Below are 16824 nucleotides of genomic sequence, written 5' to 3' on the forward strand. Positions count from 1 at the left end.
TCCTATGCAGATCCTAAGCCCAGTGTCACATGCAAGTAGGAGGAGTAAGAAGGGTTCCTGGCAAATCCGGGTTATGGATTGCATTTAAAAAGGCCCCGTGGGAGTGCAATGGGCCCCTGTCTTGCTGCTTAGCAATAATGGTATGGGTTTAGGTTCTGCTGTGTGTACTGGTGGTTGACTGCCCCCCAGCCCAGAGTGTGCATGGAAAATTGTCTGGCAGCCTCCCTGACAGCAAGCAGTGATAGTGCCCATGAAGGGCACCTTGTTGGGCCCGCCCCTTTCACGGTTATCGCTTCTCGGCCTTTTGGCTAAGATCAAGTGTAGTATCTGTTCTTATCAGTTTAATATCTGATACGTCCCCTATCTGGGGACCATATATTAAATGGATTTTTGAGAACGGGGGCCGATTTCGAAGCTTGCTTCCGTCGCCCTATGCATTGACCCGATATGGCAGTATCTTCGGGTACAGTGCACCACCCCCTTACAGGGTTAAAAAGAAAGATTCCTACTTTCATTGCTACCTGCTTGCTGGCTAGCCAGCTAGCCAGCCCTGTGGGCCTTGCTGCTGCTGCAGCCAAAAAACAAAAGGTGGTGCTGCTGCTGCTTCTGCTGCTTCTGCTTCTGCTTGTGTCTGGCCGCTGTTGGAGCGTCCAGGCACAGGACTTCTGCTGCTGCTGACTAAATGGCCTCCTTAATTGGATCATTTGAGTAGCCAGTACACCTGTGCAGGTAGGGCATGACATGATAGGCAGCTGCCTTGATAGCGGGTGGGTGCTGAATGTTCCTAATTGACAAAATAAGATTAATGCTTATGAAGAAATATAAAATCTCATCCCTTCCCCAATATCGCGCCACACCCCTACCCCTTAATTCCCTGGTTGAACTTGATGGACATATGTCTTTTTTCGACCGTACTAACTATGTAACTATGTAACATAACATGGGGGGGGGGGGTCTCCTGGCTGTTCACACAGGTGTGTCATTGCTGTACATTGACCATGCATTGCTTCTGTGGTATTGCAAAGGCAAAGACAAATGCTTCCAGCCATCCATTGCACTAATGGATTGGTCATCAGCTGGCTGTCTATGTCCCGCATCAATATAGACCAAAGTACAGAGGGTTAGGCTATGCTATTGTGCACCTACCTGATGCATCAGAAGGTGCGAGGCCCTTGCTAAATTCTGTGCACAGACTTTGAGATCTATACTTTAGACTGTATCTAAACCTGCTCCAACATGGACTGACATTCTGGCCTACTTTCAGCCGATGCGACTTGTCTGTCGCTGAACAGTCGCTTTTTATGTATTCAGCACCTATGTATAATGTTGTAAAAATGCTCTAGAAGCTAAAGTCGCAGAAATGTCACACATATTTGGCCTGCAACTTTCTGTGCGACAAATTCAGACAGGAAAAATCAGTATAAATCCTTAGAAAATTATCCCCCAGTGTCTCCATCTGCTGGCGGTATTGAATAAGCATTGCTGCACTGATGGGGTATGCATTAGACGAAAAAAAAGAAGAAAAAGAAGAATAATACGCCCAGAAAAGAGGCGAAAAGGAGAAAAACGTAAAAAAACGTGAAAAAAAAGTAAGAGGAAGAGAAGGGAAAAAAAGGTGGAAATGGGTTTAAAAGTGATTTCGGCGGAGAAATATATATATATATATATATATATATATATATATATATATATATATATACGCGCACACACACACATATATATAAACGTATTCTCCGTTGAGATATTGCAGCCGCTGCTGTGTCCAGGCCCAGGAGCCTTAGCACTGTGCTGTGATGTCACTCAATACCACTGACATCACTAGGTGTAAACAACATCTCTCCTTTGCTGTGTATGTGACTATGGAGCTGTTTGGTGATGTCGTCTATTATGGCCTTCATAGAAGCAACAGGAGATTGTTGCATCCATCTAGAACCCTCAGAACTACAGTGCTATGATGTCACTCACTTCCACAGGCCTTGCAGAGTGTAAACAACAACAACCCAGCTTTGTTGTGTATGTAACCATAGGGATTTGTGATGTCACCTAGAACCTTCACAGCAGCGACAGCTTTATGAGGAGCATCAGCACTGCTCTGCCTGAGCAGAACCATCACCGCCATAGGTTGTCAAATAACCCGGGTTTAACCCACACAGGTAAGTCCAATGGGGTGCAGGCATGTCCTCTATGCTTACAGCTTCCCGTGGGTGTTGGTTTGATACCGTTTGGGGACAGCCAAGGAGGCATCTGCAGGCAACAAAGGTAGGTGTGTGCTTGTGTGTGTGTTTCCTATGCAGATCCTAAGCCCAGTGTCACATGCAAGTAGGAGGAGTAAGAAGGGTTCCTGGCAAATCCGGGTTATGGATTGCATTTAAAAAGGCCCCGTGGGAGTGCAATGGGCCCCTGTCTTGCTGCTTAGCAATAATGGTATGGGTTTAGGTTCTGCTGTGTGTACTGGTGGTTGACTGCCCCCCAGCCCAGAGTGTGCATGGAAAATTGTCTGGCAGCCTCCCTGACAGCAAGCAGTGATAGTGCCCATGAAGGGCACCTTGTTGGGCCCGCCCCTTTCACGGTTATCGCTTCTCGGCCTTTTGGCTAAGATCAAGTGTAGTATCTGTTCTTATCAGTTTAATATCTGATACGTCCCCTATCTGGGGACCATATATTAAATGGATTTTTGAGAACGGGGGCCGATTTCGAAGCTTGCTTCCGTCGCCCTATGCATTGACCCGATATGGCAGTATCTTCGGGTACAGTGCACCACCCCCTTACAGGGTTAAAAAGAAAGATTCCTACTTTCATTGCTACCTGCTTGCTGGCTAGCCAGCTAGCCAGCCCTGTGGGCCTTGCTGCTGCTGCAGCCAAAAAACAAAAGGTGGTGCTGCTGCTGCTTCTGCTGCTTCTGCTTCTGCTTGTGTCTGGCCGCTGTTGGAGCGTCCAGGCACAGGACTTCTGCTGCTGCTGACTAAATGGCCTCCTTAATTGGATCATTTGAGTAGCCAGCACACCTGTGCAGGTAGGGCATGACATGATAGGCAGCTGCCTTGATAGCGGGTGGGTGCTGAATGTTCCTAATTGACAAAATAAGATTAATGCTTATGAAGAAATATAAAATCTCATCCCTTCCCCAATATCGCGCCACACCCCTACCCCTTAATTCCCTGGTTGAACTTGATGGACATATGTCTTTTTTCGACCGTACTAACTATGTAACTATGTAACATAACATGGGGGGGGGGGGGGTCTCCTGGCTGTTCACACAGGTGTGTCATTGCTGTACATTGACCATGCATTGCTTCTGTGGTATTGCAAAGGCAAAGACAAATGCTTCCAGCCATCCATTGCACTAATGGATTGGTCATCAGCTGGCTGTCTATGTCCCGCATCAATATAGACCAAAGTACAGAGGGTTAGGCTATGCTATTGTGCACCTACCTGATGCATCAGAAGGTGCGAGGCCCTTGCTAAATTCTGTGCACAGACTTTGAGATCTATACTTTAGACTGTATCTAAACCTGCTCCAACATGGACTGACATTCTGGCCTACTTTCAGCCGATGCGACTTGTCTGTCGCTGAACAGTCGCTTTTTATGTATTCAGCACCTATGTATAATGTTGTAAAAATGCTCTAGAAGCTAAAGTCGCAGAAATGTCACACATATTTGGCCTGCAACTTTCTGTGCGACAAATTCAGACAGGAAAAATCAGTATAAATCCTTAGAAAATTATCCCCCAGTGTCTCCATCTGCTGGCGGTATTGAATAAGCATTGCTGCACTGATGGGGTATGCATTAGACGAAAAAAAAGAAGAAAAAGAAGAATAATACGCCCAGAAAAGAGGCGAAAAGGAGAAAAACGTAAAAAAACGTGAAAAAAAAGTAAGAGGAAGAGAAGGGAAAAAAAGGTGGAAATGGGTTTAAAAGTGATTTCGGCGGAGAAATATATATATATATATATATATATATATATATATATATATATATACGCGCACACACACACATATATATAAACGTATTCTCCGTTGAGATATTGCAGCCGCTGCTGTGTCCAGGCCCAGGAGCCTTAGCACTGTGCTGTGATGTCACTCAATACCACTGACATCACTAGGTGTAAACAACATCTCTCCTTTGCTGTGTATGTGACTATGGAGCTGTTTGGTGATGTCGTCTATTATGGCCTTCATAGAAGCAACAGGAGATTGTTGCATCCATCTAGAACCCTCAGAACTACAGTGCTATGATGTCACTCACTTCCACAGGCCTTGCAGAGTGTAAACAACAACAACCCAGCTTTGTTGTGTATGTAACCATAGGGATTTGTGATGTCACCTAGAACCTTCACAGCAGCGACAGCTTTATGAGGAGCATCAGCACTGCTCTGCCTGAGCAGAACCATCACCGCCATAGGTTGTCAAATAACCCGGGTTTAACCCACACAGGTAAGTCCAATGGGGTGCAGGCATGTCCTCTATGCTTACAGCTTCCCGTGGGTGTTGGTTTGATACCGTTTGGGGACAGCCAAGGAGGCATCTGCAGGCAACAAAGGTAGGTGTGTGCTTGTGTGTGTGTTTCCTATGCAGATCCTAAGCCCAGTGTCACATGCAAGTAGGAGGAGTAAGAAGGGTTCCTGGCAAATCCGGGTTATGGATTGCATTTAAAAAGGCCCCGTGGGAGTGCAATGGGCCCCTGTCTTGCTGCTTAGCAATAATGGTATGGGTTTAGGTTCTGCTGTGTGTACTGGTGGTTGACTGCCCCCCAGCCCAGAGTGTGCATGGAAAATTGTCTGGCAGCCTCCCTGACAGCAAGCAGTGATAGTGCCCATGAAGGGCACCTTGTTGGGCCCGCCCCTTTCACGGTTATCGCTTCTCGGCCTTTTGGCTAAGATCAAGTGTAGTATCTGTTCTTATCAGTTTAATATCTGATACGTCCCCTATCTGGGGACCATATATTAAATGGATTTTTGAGAACGGGGGCCGATTTCGAAGCTTGCTTCCGTCGCCCTATGCATTGACCCGATATGGCAGTATCTTCGGGTACAGTGCACCACCCCCTTACAGGGTTAAAAAGAAAGATTCCTACTTTCATTGCTACCTGCTTGCTGGCTAGCCAGCTAGCCAGCCCTGTGGGCCTTGCTGCTGCTGCAGCCAAAAAACAAAAGGTGGTGCTGCTGCTGCTTCTGCTGCTTCTGCTTCTGCTTGTGTCTGGCCGCTGTTGGAGCGTCCAGGCACAGGACTTCTGCTGCTGCTGACTAAATGGCCTCCTTAATTGGATCATTTGAGTAGCCAGCACACCTGTGCAGGTAGGGCATGACATGATAGGCAGCTGCCTTGATAGCGGGTGGGTGCTGAATGTTCCTAATTGACAAAATAAGATTAATGCTTATGAAGAAATATAAAATCTCATCCCTTCCCCAATATCGCGCCACACCCCTACCCCTTAATTCCCTGGTTGAACTTGATGGACATATGTCTTTTTTCGACCGTACTAACTATGTAACTATGTAACATAACATGGGGGGGGGGGGGGGGTCTCCTGGCTGTTCACACAGGTGTGTCATTGCTGTACATTGACCATGCATTGCTTCTGTGGTATTGCAAAGGCAAAGACAAATGCTTCCAGCCATCCATTGCACTAATGGATTGGTCATCAGCTGGCTGTCTATGTCCCGCATCAATATAGACCAAAGTACAGAGGGTTAGGCTATGCTATTGTGCACCTACCTGATGCATCAGAAGGTGCGAGGCCCTTGCTAAATTCTGTGCACAGACTTTGAGATCTATACTTTAGACTGTATCTAAACCTGCTCCAACATGGACTGACATTCTGGCCTACTTTCAGCCGATGCGACTTGTCTGTCGCTGAACAGTCGCTTTTTATGTATTCAGCACCTATGTATAATGTTGTAAAAATGCTCTAGAAGCTAAAGTCGCAGAAATGTCACACATATTTGGCCTGCAACTTTCTGTGCGACAAATTCAGACAGGAAAAATCTGTATAAATCCTTAGAAAATTATCCCCCAGTGTCTCCATCTGCTGGCGGTATTGAATAAGCATTGCTGCACTGATGGGGTATGCATTAGACGAAAAAAAAGAAGAAAAAGAAGAATAATACGCCCAGAAAAGAGGCGAAAAGGAGAAAAACGTAAAAAAACGTGAAAAAAAAGTAAGAGGAAGAGAAGGGAAAAAAAGGTGGAAATGGGTTTAAAAGTGATTTCGGCGGAGAAATATATATATATATATATATATATATATATATATATATATATATATATACGCGCACACACACACATATATATAAACGTATTCTCCGTTGAGATATTGCAGCCGCTGCTGTGTCCAGGCCCAGGAGCCTTAGCACTGTGCTGTGATGTCACTCAATACCACTGACATCACTAGGTGTAAACAACATCTCTCCTTTGCTGTGTATGTGACTATGGAGCTGTTTGGTGATGTCGTCTATTATGGCCTTCATAGAAGCAACAGGAGATTGTTGCATCCATCTAGAACCCTCAGAACTACAGTGCTATGATGTCACTCACTTCCACAGGCCTTGCAGAGTGTAAACAACAACAACCCAGCTTTGTTGTGTATGTAACCATAGGGATTTGTGATGTCACCTAGAACCTTCACAGCAGCGACAGCTTTATGAGGAGCATCAGCACTGCTCTGCCTGAGCAGAACCATCACCGCCATAGGTTGTCAAATAACCCGGGTTTAACCCACACAGGTAAGTCCAATGGGGTGCAGGCATGTCCTCTATGCTTACAGCTTCCCGTGGGTGTTGGTTTGATACCGTTTGGGGACAGCCAAGGAGGCATCTGCAGGCAACAAAGGTAGGTGTGTGCTTGTGTGTGTGTTTCCTATGCAGATCCTAAGCCCAGTGTCACATGCAAGTAGGAGGAGTAAGAAGGGTTCCTGGCAAATCCGGGTTATGGATTGCATTTAAAAAGGCCCCGTGGGAGTGCAATGGGCCCCTGTCTTGCTGCTTAGCAATAATGGTATGGGTTTAGGTTCTGCTGTGTGTACTGGTGGTTGACTGCCCCCCAGCCCAGAGTGTGCATGGAAAATTGTCTGGCAGCCTCCCTGACAGCAAGCAGTGATAGTGCCCATGAAGGGCACCTTGTTGGGCCCGCCCCTTTTCACGGTTATCGCTTCTCGGCCTTTTGGCTAAGATCAAGTGTAGTATCTGTTCTTATCAGTTTAATATCTGATACGTCCCCTATCTGGGGACCATATATTAAATGGATTTTTGAAAACGGGGGCCGATTTCGAAGCTTGCTTCCGTCGCCCTATGCATTGACCCGATATGGCAGTATCTTCGGGTACAGTGCACCACCCCCTTACAGGGTTAAAAAGAAAGATTCCTACTTTCATTGCTACCTGCTTGCTGGCTAGCCAGCTAGCCAGCCCTGTGGGCCTTGCTGCTGCTGCAGCCAAAAAACAAAAGGTGGTGCTGCTGCTGCTTCTGCTGCTTCTGCTTCTGCTTGTGTCTGGCCGCTGTTGGAGCGTCCAGGCACAGGACTTCTGCTGCTGCTGACTAAATGGCCTCCTTAATTGGATCATTTGAGTAGCCAGCACACCTGTGCAGGTAGGGCATGACATGATAGGCAGCTGCCTTGATAGCGGGTGGGTGCTGAATGTTCCTAATTGACAAAATAAGATTAATGCTTATGAAGAAATATAAAATCTCATCCCTTCCCCAATATCGCGCCACACCCCTACCCCTTAATTCCCTGGTTGAACTTGATGGACATATGTCTTTTTTCGACCGTACTAACTATGTAACTATGTAACATAACATGGGGGGGGGGGGGGGGTCTCCTGGCTGTTCACACAGGTGTGTCATTGCTGTACATTGACCATGCATTGCTTCTGTGGTATTGCAAAGGCAAAGACAAATGCTTCCAGCCATCCATTGCACTAATGGATTGGTCATCAGCTGGCTGTCTATGTCCCGCATCAATATAGACCAAAGTACAGAGGGTTAGGCTATGCTATTGTGCACATACCTGATGCATCAGAAGGTGCGAGGCCCTTGCTAAATTCTGTGCACAGACTTTGAGATCTATACTTTAGACTGTATCTAAACCTGCTCCAACATGGACTGACATTCTGGCCTACTTTCAGCCGATGCGACTTGTCTGTCGCTGAACAGTCGCTTTTTATGTATTCAGCACCTATGTATAATGTTGTAAAAATGCTCTAGAAGCTAAAGTCGCAGAAATGTCACACATATTTGGCCTGCAACTTTCTGTGCGACAAATTCAGACAGGAAAAATCAGTATAAATCCTTAGAAAATTATCCCCCAGTGTCTCCATCTGCTGGCGGTATTGAATAAGCATTGCTGCACTGATGGGGTATGCATTAGACGAAAAAAAAGAAGAAAAAGAAGAATAATACGCCCAGAAAAGAGGCGAAAAGGAGAAAAACGTAAAAAAACGTGAAAAAAAAGTAAGAGGAAGAGAAGGGAAAAAAAGGTGGAAATGGGTTTAAAAGTGATTTCGGCGGAGAAATATATATATATATATATATATATATATATATATATATATATATATATATATATACGCGCACACACACACATATATATAAACGTATTCTCCGTTGAGATATTGCAGCCGCTGCTGTGTCCAGGCCCAGGAGCCTTAGCACTGTGCTGTGATGTCACTCAATACCACTGACATCACTAGGTGTAAACAACATCTCTCCTTTGCTGTGTATGTGACTATGGAGCTGTTTGGTGATGTCGTCTATTATGGCCTTCATAGAAGCAACAGGAGATTGTTGCATCCATCTAGAACCCTCAGAACTACAGTGCTATGATGTCACTCACTTCCACAGGCCTTGCAGAGTGTAAACAACAACAACCCAGCTTTGTTGTGTATGTAACCATAGGGATTTGTGATGTCACCTAGAACCTTCACAGCAGCGACAGCTTTATGAGGAGCATCAGCACTGCTCTGCCTGAGCAGAACCATCACCGCCATAGGTTGTCAAATAACCCGGGTTTAACCCACACAGGTAAGTCCAATGGGGTGCAGGCATGTCCTCTATGCTTACAGCTTCCCGTGGGTGTTGGTTTGATACCGTTTGGGGACAGCCAAGGAGGCATCTGCAGGCAACAAAGGTAGGTGTGTGCTTGTGTGTGTGTTTCCTATGCAGATCCTAAGCCCAGTGTCACATGCAAGTAGGAGGAGTAAGAAGGGTTCCTGGCAAATCCGGGTTATGGATTGCATTTAAAAAGGCCCCGTGGGAGTGCAATGGGCCCCTGTCTTGCTGCTTAGCAATAATGGTATGGGTTTAGGTTCTGCTGTGTGTACTGGTGGTTGACTGCCCCCCAGCCCAGAGTGTGCATGGAAAATTGTCTGGCAGCCTCCCTGACAGCAAGCAGTGATAGTGCCCATGAAGGGCACCTTGTTGGGCCCGCCCCTTTCACGGTTATCGCTTCTCGGCCTTTTGGCTAAGATCAAGTGTAGTATCTGTTCTTATCAGTTTAATATCTGATACGTCCCCTATCTGGGGACCATATATTAAATGGATTTTTTAGAACGGGGGCCGATTTCGAAGCTTGCTTCCGTCGCCCTATGCATTGACCCGATATGGCAGTATCTTCGGGTACAGTGCACCACCCCCTTACAGGGTTAAAAAGAAAGATTCCTACTTTCATTGCTACCTGCTTGCTGGCTAGCCAGCTAGCCAGCCCTGTGGGCCTTGCTGCTGCTGCAGCCAAAAAACAAAAGGTGGTGCTGCTGCTGCTTCTGCTGCTTCTGCTTCTGCTTGTGTCTGGCCGCTGTTGGAGCGTCCAGGCACAGGACTTCTGCTGCTGCTGACTAAATGGCCTCCTTAATTGGATCATTTGAGTAGCCAGCACACCTGTGCAGGTAGGGCATGACATGATAGGCAGCTGCCTTGATAGCGGGTGGGTGCTGAATGTTCCTAATTGACAAAATAAGATTAATGCTTATGAAGAAATATAAAATCTCATCCCTTCCCCAATATCGCGCCACACCCCTACCCCTTAATTCCCTGGTTGAACTTGATGGACATATGTCTTTTTTCGACCGTACTAACTATGTAACTATGTAACATAACATGGGGGGGGTCTCCTGGCTGTTCACACAGGTGTGTCATTGCTGTACATTGACCATGCATTGCTTCTGTGGTATTGCAAAGGCAAAGACAAATGCTTCCAGCCATCCATTGCACTAATGGATTGGTCATCAGCTGGCTGTCTATGTCCCGCATCAATATAGACCAAAGTACAGAGGGTTAGGCTATGCTATTGTGCACCTACCTGATGCATCAGAAGGTGCGAGGCCCTTGCTAAATTCTGTGCACAGACTTTGAGATCTATACTTTAGACTGTATCTAAACCTGCTCCAACATGGACTGACATTCTGGCCTACTTTCAGCCGATGCGACTTGTCTGTCGCTGAACAGTCGCTTTTTATGTATTCAGCACCTATGTATAATGTTGTAAAAATGCTCTAGAAGCTAAAGTCGCAGAAATGTCACACATATTTGGCCTGCAACTTTCTGTGCGACAAATTCAGACAGGAAAAATCTGTATAAATCCTTAGAAAATTATCCCCCAGTGTCTCCATCTGCTGGCGGTATTGAATAAGCATTGCTGCACTGATGGGGTATGCATTAGACGAAAAAAAAGAAGAAAAAGAAGAATAATACGCCCAGAAAAGAGGCGAAAAGGAGAAAAACGTAAAAAAACGTGAAAAAAAAGTAAGAGGAAGAGAAGGGAAAAAAAGGTGGAAATGGGTTTAAAAGTGATTTCGGCGGAGAAATATATATATATATATATATATATATATATATATATATATATATACGCGCACACACACACATATATATAAACGTATTCTCCGTTGAGATATTGCAGCCGCTGCTGTGTCCAGGCCCAGGAGCCTTAGCACTGTGCTGTGATGTCACTCAATACCACTGACATCACTAGGTGTAAACAACATCTCTCCTTTGCTGTGTATGTGACTATGGAGCTGTTTGGTGATGTCGTCTATTATGGCCTTCATAGAAGCAACAGGAGATTGTTGCATCCATCTAGAACCCTCAGAACTACAGTGCTATGATGTCACTCACTTCCACAGGCCTTGCAGAGTGTAAACAACAACAACCCAGCTTTGTTGTGTATGTAACCATAGGGATTTGTGATGTCACCTAGAACCTTCACAGCAGCGACAGCTTTATGAGGAGCATCAGCACTGCTCTGCCTGAGCAGAACCATCACCGCCATAGGTTGTCAAATAACCCGGGTTTAACCCACACAGGTAAGTCCAATGGGGTGCAGGCATGTCCTCTATGCTTACAGCTTCCCGTGGGTGTTGGTTTGATACCGTTTGGGGACAGCCAAGGAGGCATCTGCAGGCAACAAAGGTAGGTGTGTGCTTGTGTGTGTGTTTCCTATGCAGATCCTAAGCCCAGTGTCACATGCAAGTAGGAGGAGTAAGAAGGGTTCCTGGCAAATCCGGGTTATGGATTGCATTTAAAAAGGCCCCGTGGGAGTGCAATGGGCCCCTGTCTTGCTGCTTAGCAATAATGGTATGGGTTTAGGTTCTGCTGTGTGTACTGGTGGTTGACTGCCCCCCAGCCCAGAGTGTGCATGGAAAATTGTCTGGCAGCCTCCCTGACAGCAAGCAGTGATAGTGCCCATGAAGGGCACCTTGTTGGGCCCGCCCCTTTCACGGTTATCGCTTCTCGGCCTTTTGGCTAAGATCAAGTGTAGTATCTGTTCTTATCAGTTTAATATCTGATACGTCCCCTATCTGGGGACCATATATTAAATGGATTTTTGAAAACGGGGGCCGATTTCGAAGCTTGCTTCCGTCGCCCTATGCATTGACCCGATATGGCAGTATCTTCGGGTACAGTGCACCACCCCCTTACAGGGTTAAAAAGAAAGATTCCTACTTTCATTGCTACCTGCTTGCTGGCTAGCCAGCTAGCCAGCCCTGTGGGCCTTGCTGCTGCTGCAGCCAAAAAACAAAAGGTGGTGCTGCTGCTGCTTCTGCTGCTTCTGCTTCTGCTTGTGTCTGGCCGCTGTTGGAGCGTCCAGGCACAGGACTTCTGCTGCTGCTGACTAAATGGCCTCCTTAATTGGATCATTTGAGTAGCCAGCACACCTGTGCAGGTAGGGCATGACATGATAGGCAGCTGCCTTGATAGCGGGTGGGTGCTGAATGTTCCTAATTGACAAAATAAGATTAATGCTTATGAAGAAATATAAAATCTCATCCCTTCCCCAATATCGCGCCACACCCCTACCCCTTAATTCCCTGGTTGAACTTGATGGACATATGTCTTTTTTCGACCGTACTAACTATGTAACTATGTAACATAACATGGGGGGGGGGGGGGGTCTCCTGGCTGTTCACACAGGTGTGTCATTGCTGTACATTGACCATGCATTGCTTCTGTGGTATTGCAAAGGCAAAGACAAATGCTTCCAGCCATCCATTGCACTAATGGATTGGTCATCAGCTGGCTGTCTATGTCCCGCATCAATATAGACCAAAGTACAGAGGGTTAGGCTATGCTATTGTGCACCTACCTGATGCATCAGAAGGTGCGAGGCCCTTGCTAAATTCTGTGCACAGACTTTGAGATCTATACTTTAGACTGTATCTAAACCTGCTCCAACATGGACTGACATTCTGGCCTACTTTCAGCCGATGCGACTTGTCTGTCGCTGAACAGTCGCTTTTTATGTATTCAGCACCTATGTATAATGTTGTAAAAATGCTCTAGAAGCTAAAGTCGCAGAAATGTCACACATATTTGGCCTGCAACTTTCTGTGCGACAAATTCAGACAGGAAAAATCAGTATAAATCCTTAGAAAATTATCCCCCAGTGTCTCCATCTGCTGGCGGTATTGAATAAGCATTGCTGCACTGATGGGGTATGCATTAGACGAAAAAAAAGAAGAAAAAGAAGAATAATACGCCCAGAAAAGAGGCGAAAAGGAGAAAAACGTAAAAAAACGTGAAAAAAAAGTAAGAGGAAGAGAAGGGAAAAAAAGGTGGAAATGGGTTTAAAAGTGATTTCGGCGGAGAAATATATATATATATATATATATATATATATATATATATATATATATACGCGCACACACACACATATATATAAACGTATTCTCCGTTGAGATATTGCAGCCGCTGCTGTGTCCAGGCCCAGGAGCCTTAGCACTGTGCTGTGATGTCACTCAATACCACTGACATCACTAGGTGTAAACAACATCTCTCCTTTGCTGTGTATGTGACTATGGAGCTGTTTGGTGATGTCGTCTATTATGGCCTTCATAGAAGCAACAGGAGATTGTTGCATCCATCTAGAACCCTCAGAACTACAGTGCTATGATGTCACTCACTTCCACAGGCCTTGCAGAGTGTAAACAACAACAACCCAGCTTTGTTGTGTATGTAACCATAGGGATTTGTGATGTCACCTAGAACCTTCACAGCAGCGACAGCTTTATGAGGAGCATCAGCACTGCTCTGCCTGAGCAGAACCATCACCGCCATAGGTTGTCAAATAACCCGGGTTTAACCCACACAGGTAAGTCCAATGGGGTGCAGGCATGTCCTCTATGCTTACAGCTTCCCGTGGGTGTTGGTTTGATACCGTTTGGGGACAGCCAAGGAGGCATCTGCAGGCAACAAAGGTAGGTGTGTGCTTGTGTGTGTGTTTCCTATGCAGATCCTAAGCCCAGTGTCACATGCAAGTAGGAGGAGTAAGAAGGGTTCCTGGCAAATCCGGGTTATGGATTGCATTTAAAAAGGCCCCGTGGGAGTGCAATGGGCCCCTGTCTTGCTGCTTAGCAATAATGGTATGGGTTTAGGTTCTGCTGTGTGTACTGGTGGTTGACTGCCCCCCAGCCCAGAGTGTGCATGGAAAATTGTCTGGCAGCCTCCCTGACAGCAAGCAGTGATAGTGCCCATGAAGGGCACCTTGTTGGGCCCGCCCCTTTCACGGTTATCGCTTCTCGGCCTTTTGGCTAAGATCAAGTGTAGTATCTGTTCTTATCAGTTTAATATCTGATACGTCCCCTATCTGGGGACCATATATTAAATGGATTTTTTAGAACGGGGGCCGATTTCGAAGCTTGCTTCCGTCGCCCTATGCATTGACCCGATATGGCAGTATCTTCGGGTACAGTGCACCACCCCCTTACAGGGTTAAAAAGAAAGATTCCTACTTTCATTGCTACCTGCTTGCTGGCTAGCCAGCTAGCCAGCCCTGTGGGCCTTGCTGCTGCTGCAGCCAAAAAACAAAAGGTGGTGCTGCTGCTGCTTCTGCTGCTTCTGCTTCTGCTTGTGTCTGGCCGCTGTTGGAGCGTCCAGGCACAGGACTTCTGCTGCTGCTGACTAAATGGCCTCCTTAATTGGATCATTTGAGTAGCCAGCACACCTGTGCAGGTAGGGCATGACATGATAGGCAGCTGCCTTGATAGCGGGTGGGTGCTGAATGTTCCTAATTGACAAAATAAGATTAATGCTTATGAAGAAATATAAAATCTCATCCCTTCCCCAATATCGCGCCACACCCCTACCCCTTAATTCCCTGGTTGAACTTGATGGACATATGTCTTTTTTCGACCGTACTAACTATGTAACTATGTAACATAACATGGGGGGGGTCTCCTGGCTGTTCACACAGGTGTGTCATTGCTGTACATTGACCATGCATTGCTTCTGTGGTATTGCAAAGGCAAAGACAAATGCTTCCAGCCATCCATTGCACTAATGGATTGGTCATCAGCTGGCTGTCTATGTCCCGCATCAATATAGACCAAAGTACAGAGGGTTAGGCTATGCTATTGTGCACCTACCTGATGCATCAGAAGGTGCGAGGCCCTTGCTAAATTCTGTGCACAGACTTTGAGATCTATACTTTAGACTGTATCTAAACCTGCTCCAACATGGACTGACATTCTGGCCTACTTTCAGCCGATGCGACTTGTCTGTCGCTGAACAGTCGCTTTTTATGTATTCAGCACCTATGTATAATGTTGTAAAAATGCTCTAGAAGCTAAAGTCGCAGAAATGTCACACATATTTGGCCTGCAACTTTCTGTGCGACAAATTCAGACAGGAAAAATCTGTATAAATCCTTAGAAAATTATCCCCCAGTGTCTCCATCTGCTGGCGGTATTGAATAAGCATTGCTGCACTGATGGGGTATGCATTAGACGAAAAAAAAGAAGAAAAAGAAGAATAATACGCCCAGAAAAGAGGCGAAAAGGAGAAAAACGTAAAAAAACGTGAAAAAAAAGTAAGAGGAAGAGAAGGGAAAAAAAGGTGGAAATGGGTTTAAAAGTGATTTCGGCGGAGAAATATATATATATATATATATATATATATATATATATATATATACGCGCACACACACACATATATATAAACGTATTCTCCGTTGAGATATTGCAGCCGCTGCTGTGTCCAGGCCCAGGAGCCTTAGCACTGTGCTGTGATGTCACTCAATACCACTGACATCACTAGGTGTAAACAACATCTCTCCTTTGCTGTGTATGTGACTATGGAGCTGTTTGGTGATGTCGTCTATTATGGCCTTCATAGAAGCAACAGGAGATTGTTGCATCCATCTAGAACCCTCAGAACTACAGTGCTATGATGTCACTCACTTCCACAGGCCTTGCAGAGTGTAAACAACAACAACCCAGCTTTGTTGTGTATGTAACCATAGGGATTTGTGATGTCACCTAGAACCTTCACAGCAGCGACAGCTTTATGAGGAGCATCAGCACTGCTCTGCCTGAGCAGAACCATCACCGCCATAGGTTGTCAAATAACCCGGGTTTAACCCACACAGGTAAGTCCAATGGGGTGCAGGCATGTCCTCTATGCTTACAGCTTCCCGTGGGTGTTGGTTTGATACCGTTTGGGGACAGCCAAGGAGGCATCTGCAGGCAACAAAGGTAGGTGTGTGCTTGTGTGTGTGTTTCCTATGCAGATCCTAAGCCCAGTGTCACATGCAAGTAGGAGGAGTAAGAAGGGTTCCTGGCAAATCCGGGTTATGGATTGCATTTAAAAAGGCCCCGTGGGAGTGCAATGGGCCCCTGTCTTGCTGCTTAGCAATAATGGTATGGGTTTAGGTTCTGCTGTGTGTACTGGTGGTTGACTGCCCCCCAGCCCAGAGTGTGCATGGAAAATTGTCTGGCAGCCTCCCTGACAGCAAGCAGTGATAGTGCCCATGAAGGGCACCTTGTTGGGCCCGCCCCTTTCACGGTTATCGCTTCTCGGCCTTTTGGCTAAGATCAAGTGTAGTATCTGTTCTTATCAGTTTAATATCTGATACGTCCCCTATCTGGGGACCATATATTAAATGGATTTTTGAAAACGGGGGCCGATTTCGAAGCTTGCTTCCGTCGCCCTATGCATTGACCCGATATGGCAGTATCTTCGGGTACAGTGCACCACCCCCTTACAGGGTTAAAAAGAAAGATTCCTACTTTCATTGCTACCTGCTTGCTGGCTAGCCAGCTAGCCAGCCCTGTGGGCCTTGCTGCTGCTGCAGCCAAAAAACAAAAGGTGGTGCTGCTGCTGCTTCTGCTGCTTCTGCTTCTGCTTGTGTCTGGCCGCTGTTGGAGCGTCCAGGCACAGGACTTCTGCTGCTGCTGACTAAATGGCCTCCTTAATTGGATCATTTGAGTAGCCAGCACACCTGTGCAGGTAGGGCATGACATGATAGGCAGCTGCCTTGATAGCGGGTGGGTGCTGAATGTTCCTAATTGACAAAATAAGATTAATGCTTATGAAGAAATATAAAATCTCATCCCTTCC

At 46.1% G+C, this 16824-nt stretch overlaps 8 non-coding genes across 8 annotated transcripts; all 8 read left to right on the forward strand.

The window, feature by feature from the left end:
• The first annotated feature begins 288 nt into the window (after window positions 1–288).
• LOC130341057 (U2 spliceosomal RNA) lies at window positions 289–479 on the forward strand. Its single transcript, XR_008881059.1, has one exon. It is a non-coding gene; the product is annotated as a U2 spliceosomal RNA (small nuclear RNA).
• A 2093-nt stretch (window positions 480–2572) lies between these two features.
• LOC130341059 (U2 spliceosomal RNA) lies at window positions 2573–2763 on the forward strand. The gene has a single exon (XR_008881061.1). It is a non-coding gene; the product is annotated as a U2 spliceosomal RNA (small nuclear RNA).
• A 2091-nt stretch (window positions 2764–4854) lies between these two features.
• On the forward strand, window positions 4855–5045 carry LOC130341060 (U2 spliceosomal RNA). The gene has a single exon (XR_008881062.1). It is a non-coding gene; the product is annotated as a U2 spliceosomal RNA (small nuclear RNA).
• A 2098-nt stretch (window positions 5046–7143) lies between these two features.
• Window positions 7144–7334, forward strand: LOC130341008 (U2 spliceosomal RNA). Its single transcript, XR_008881024.1, has one exon. It is a non-coding gene; the product is annotated as a U2 spliceosomal RNA (small nuclear RNA).
• A 2103-nt stretch (window positions 7335–9437) lies between these two features.
• On the forward strand, window positions 9438–9628 carry LOC130341024 (U2 spliceosomal RNA). Its single transcript, XR_008881039.1, has one exon. It is a non-coding gene; the product is annotated as a U2 spliceosomal RNA (small nuclear RNA).
• Window positions 9629–11713: 2085 nt separating this feature from the next.
• On the forward strand, window positions 11714–11904 carry LOC130341058 (U2 spliceosomal RNA). Its single transcript, XR_008881060.1, has one exon. It is a non-coding gene; the product is annotated as a U2 spliceosomal RNA (small nuclear RNA).
• Window positions 11905–13998: 2094 nt separating this feature from the next.
• Window positions 13999–14189, forward strand: LOC130341025 (U2 spliceosomal RNA). The gene has a single exon (XR_008881040.1). It is a non-coding gene; the product is annotated as a U2 spliceosomal RNA (small nuclear RNA).
• A 2083-nt stretch (window positions 14190–16272) lies between these two features.
• On the forward strand, window positions 16273–16463 carry LOC130341070 (U2 spliceosomal RNA). The gene has a single exon (XR_008881071.1). It is a non-coding gene; the product is annotated as a U2 spliceosomal RNA (small nuclear RNA).
• Window positions 16464–16824: the final 361 nt, after the last annotated feature.

The sequence above is a fragment of the Hyla sarda genome, unplaced genomic scaffold (assembly GCF_029499605.1).
Source record: "Hyla sarda isolate aHylSar1 unplaced genomic scaffold, aHylSar1.hap1 scaffold_610, whole genome shotgun sequence".
In the NCBI taxonomy this organism is placed as follows: Eukaryota; Metazoa; Chordata; class Amphibia; order Anura; family Hylidae; genus Hyla; species Hyla sarda.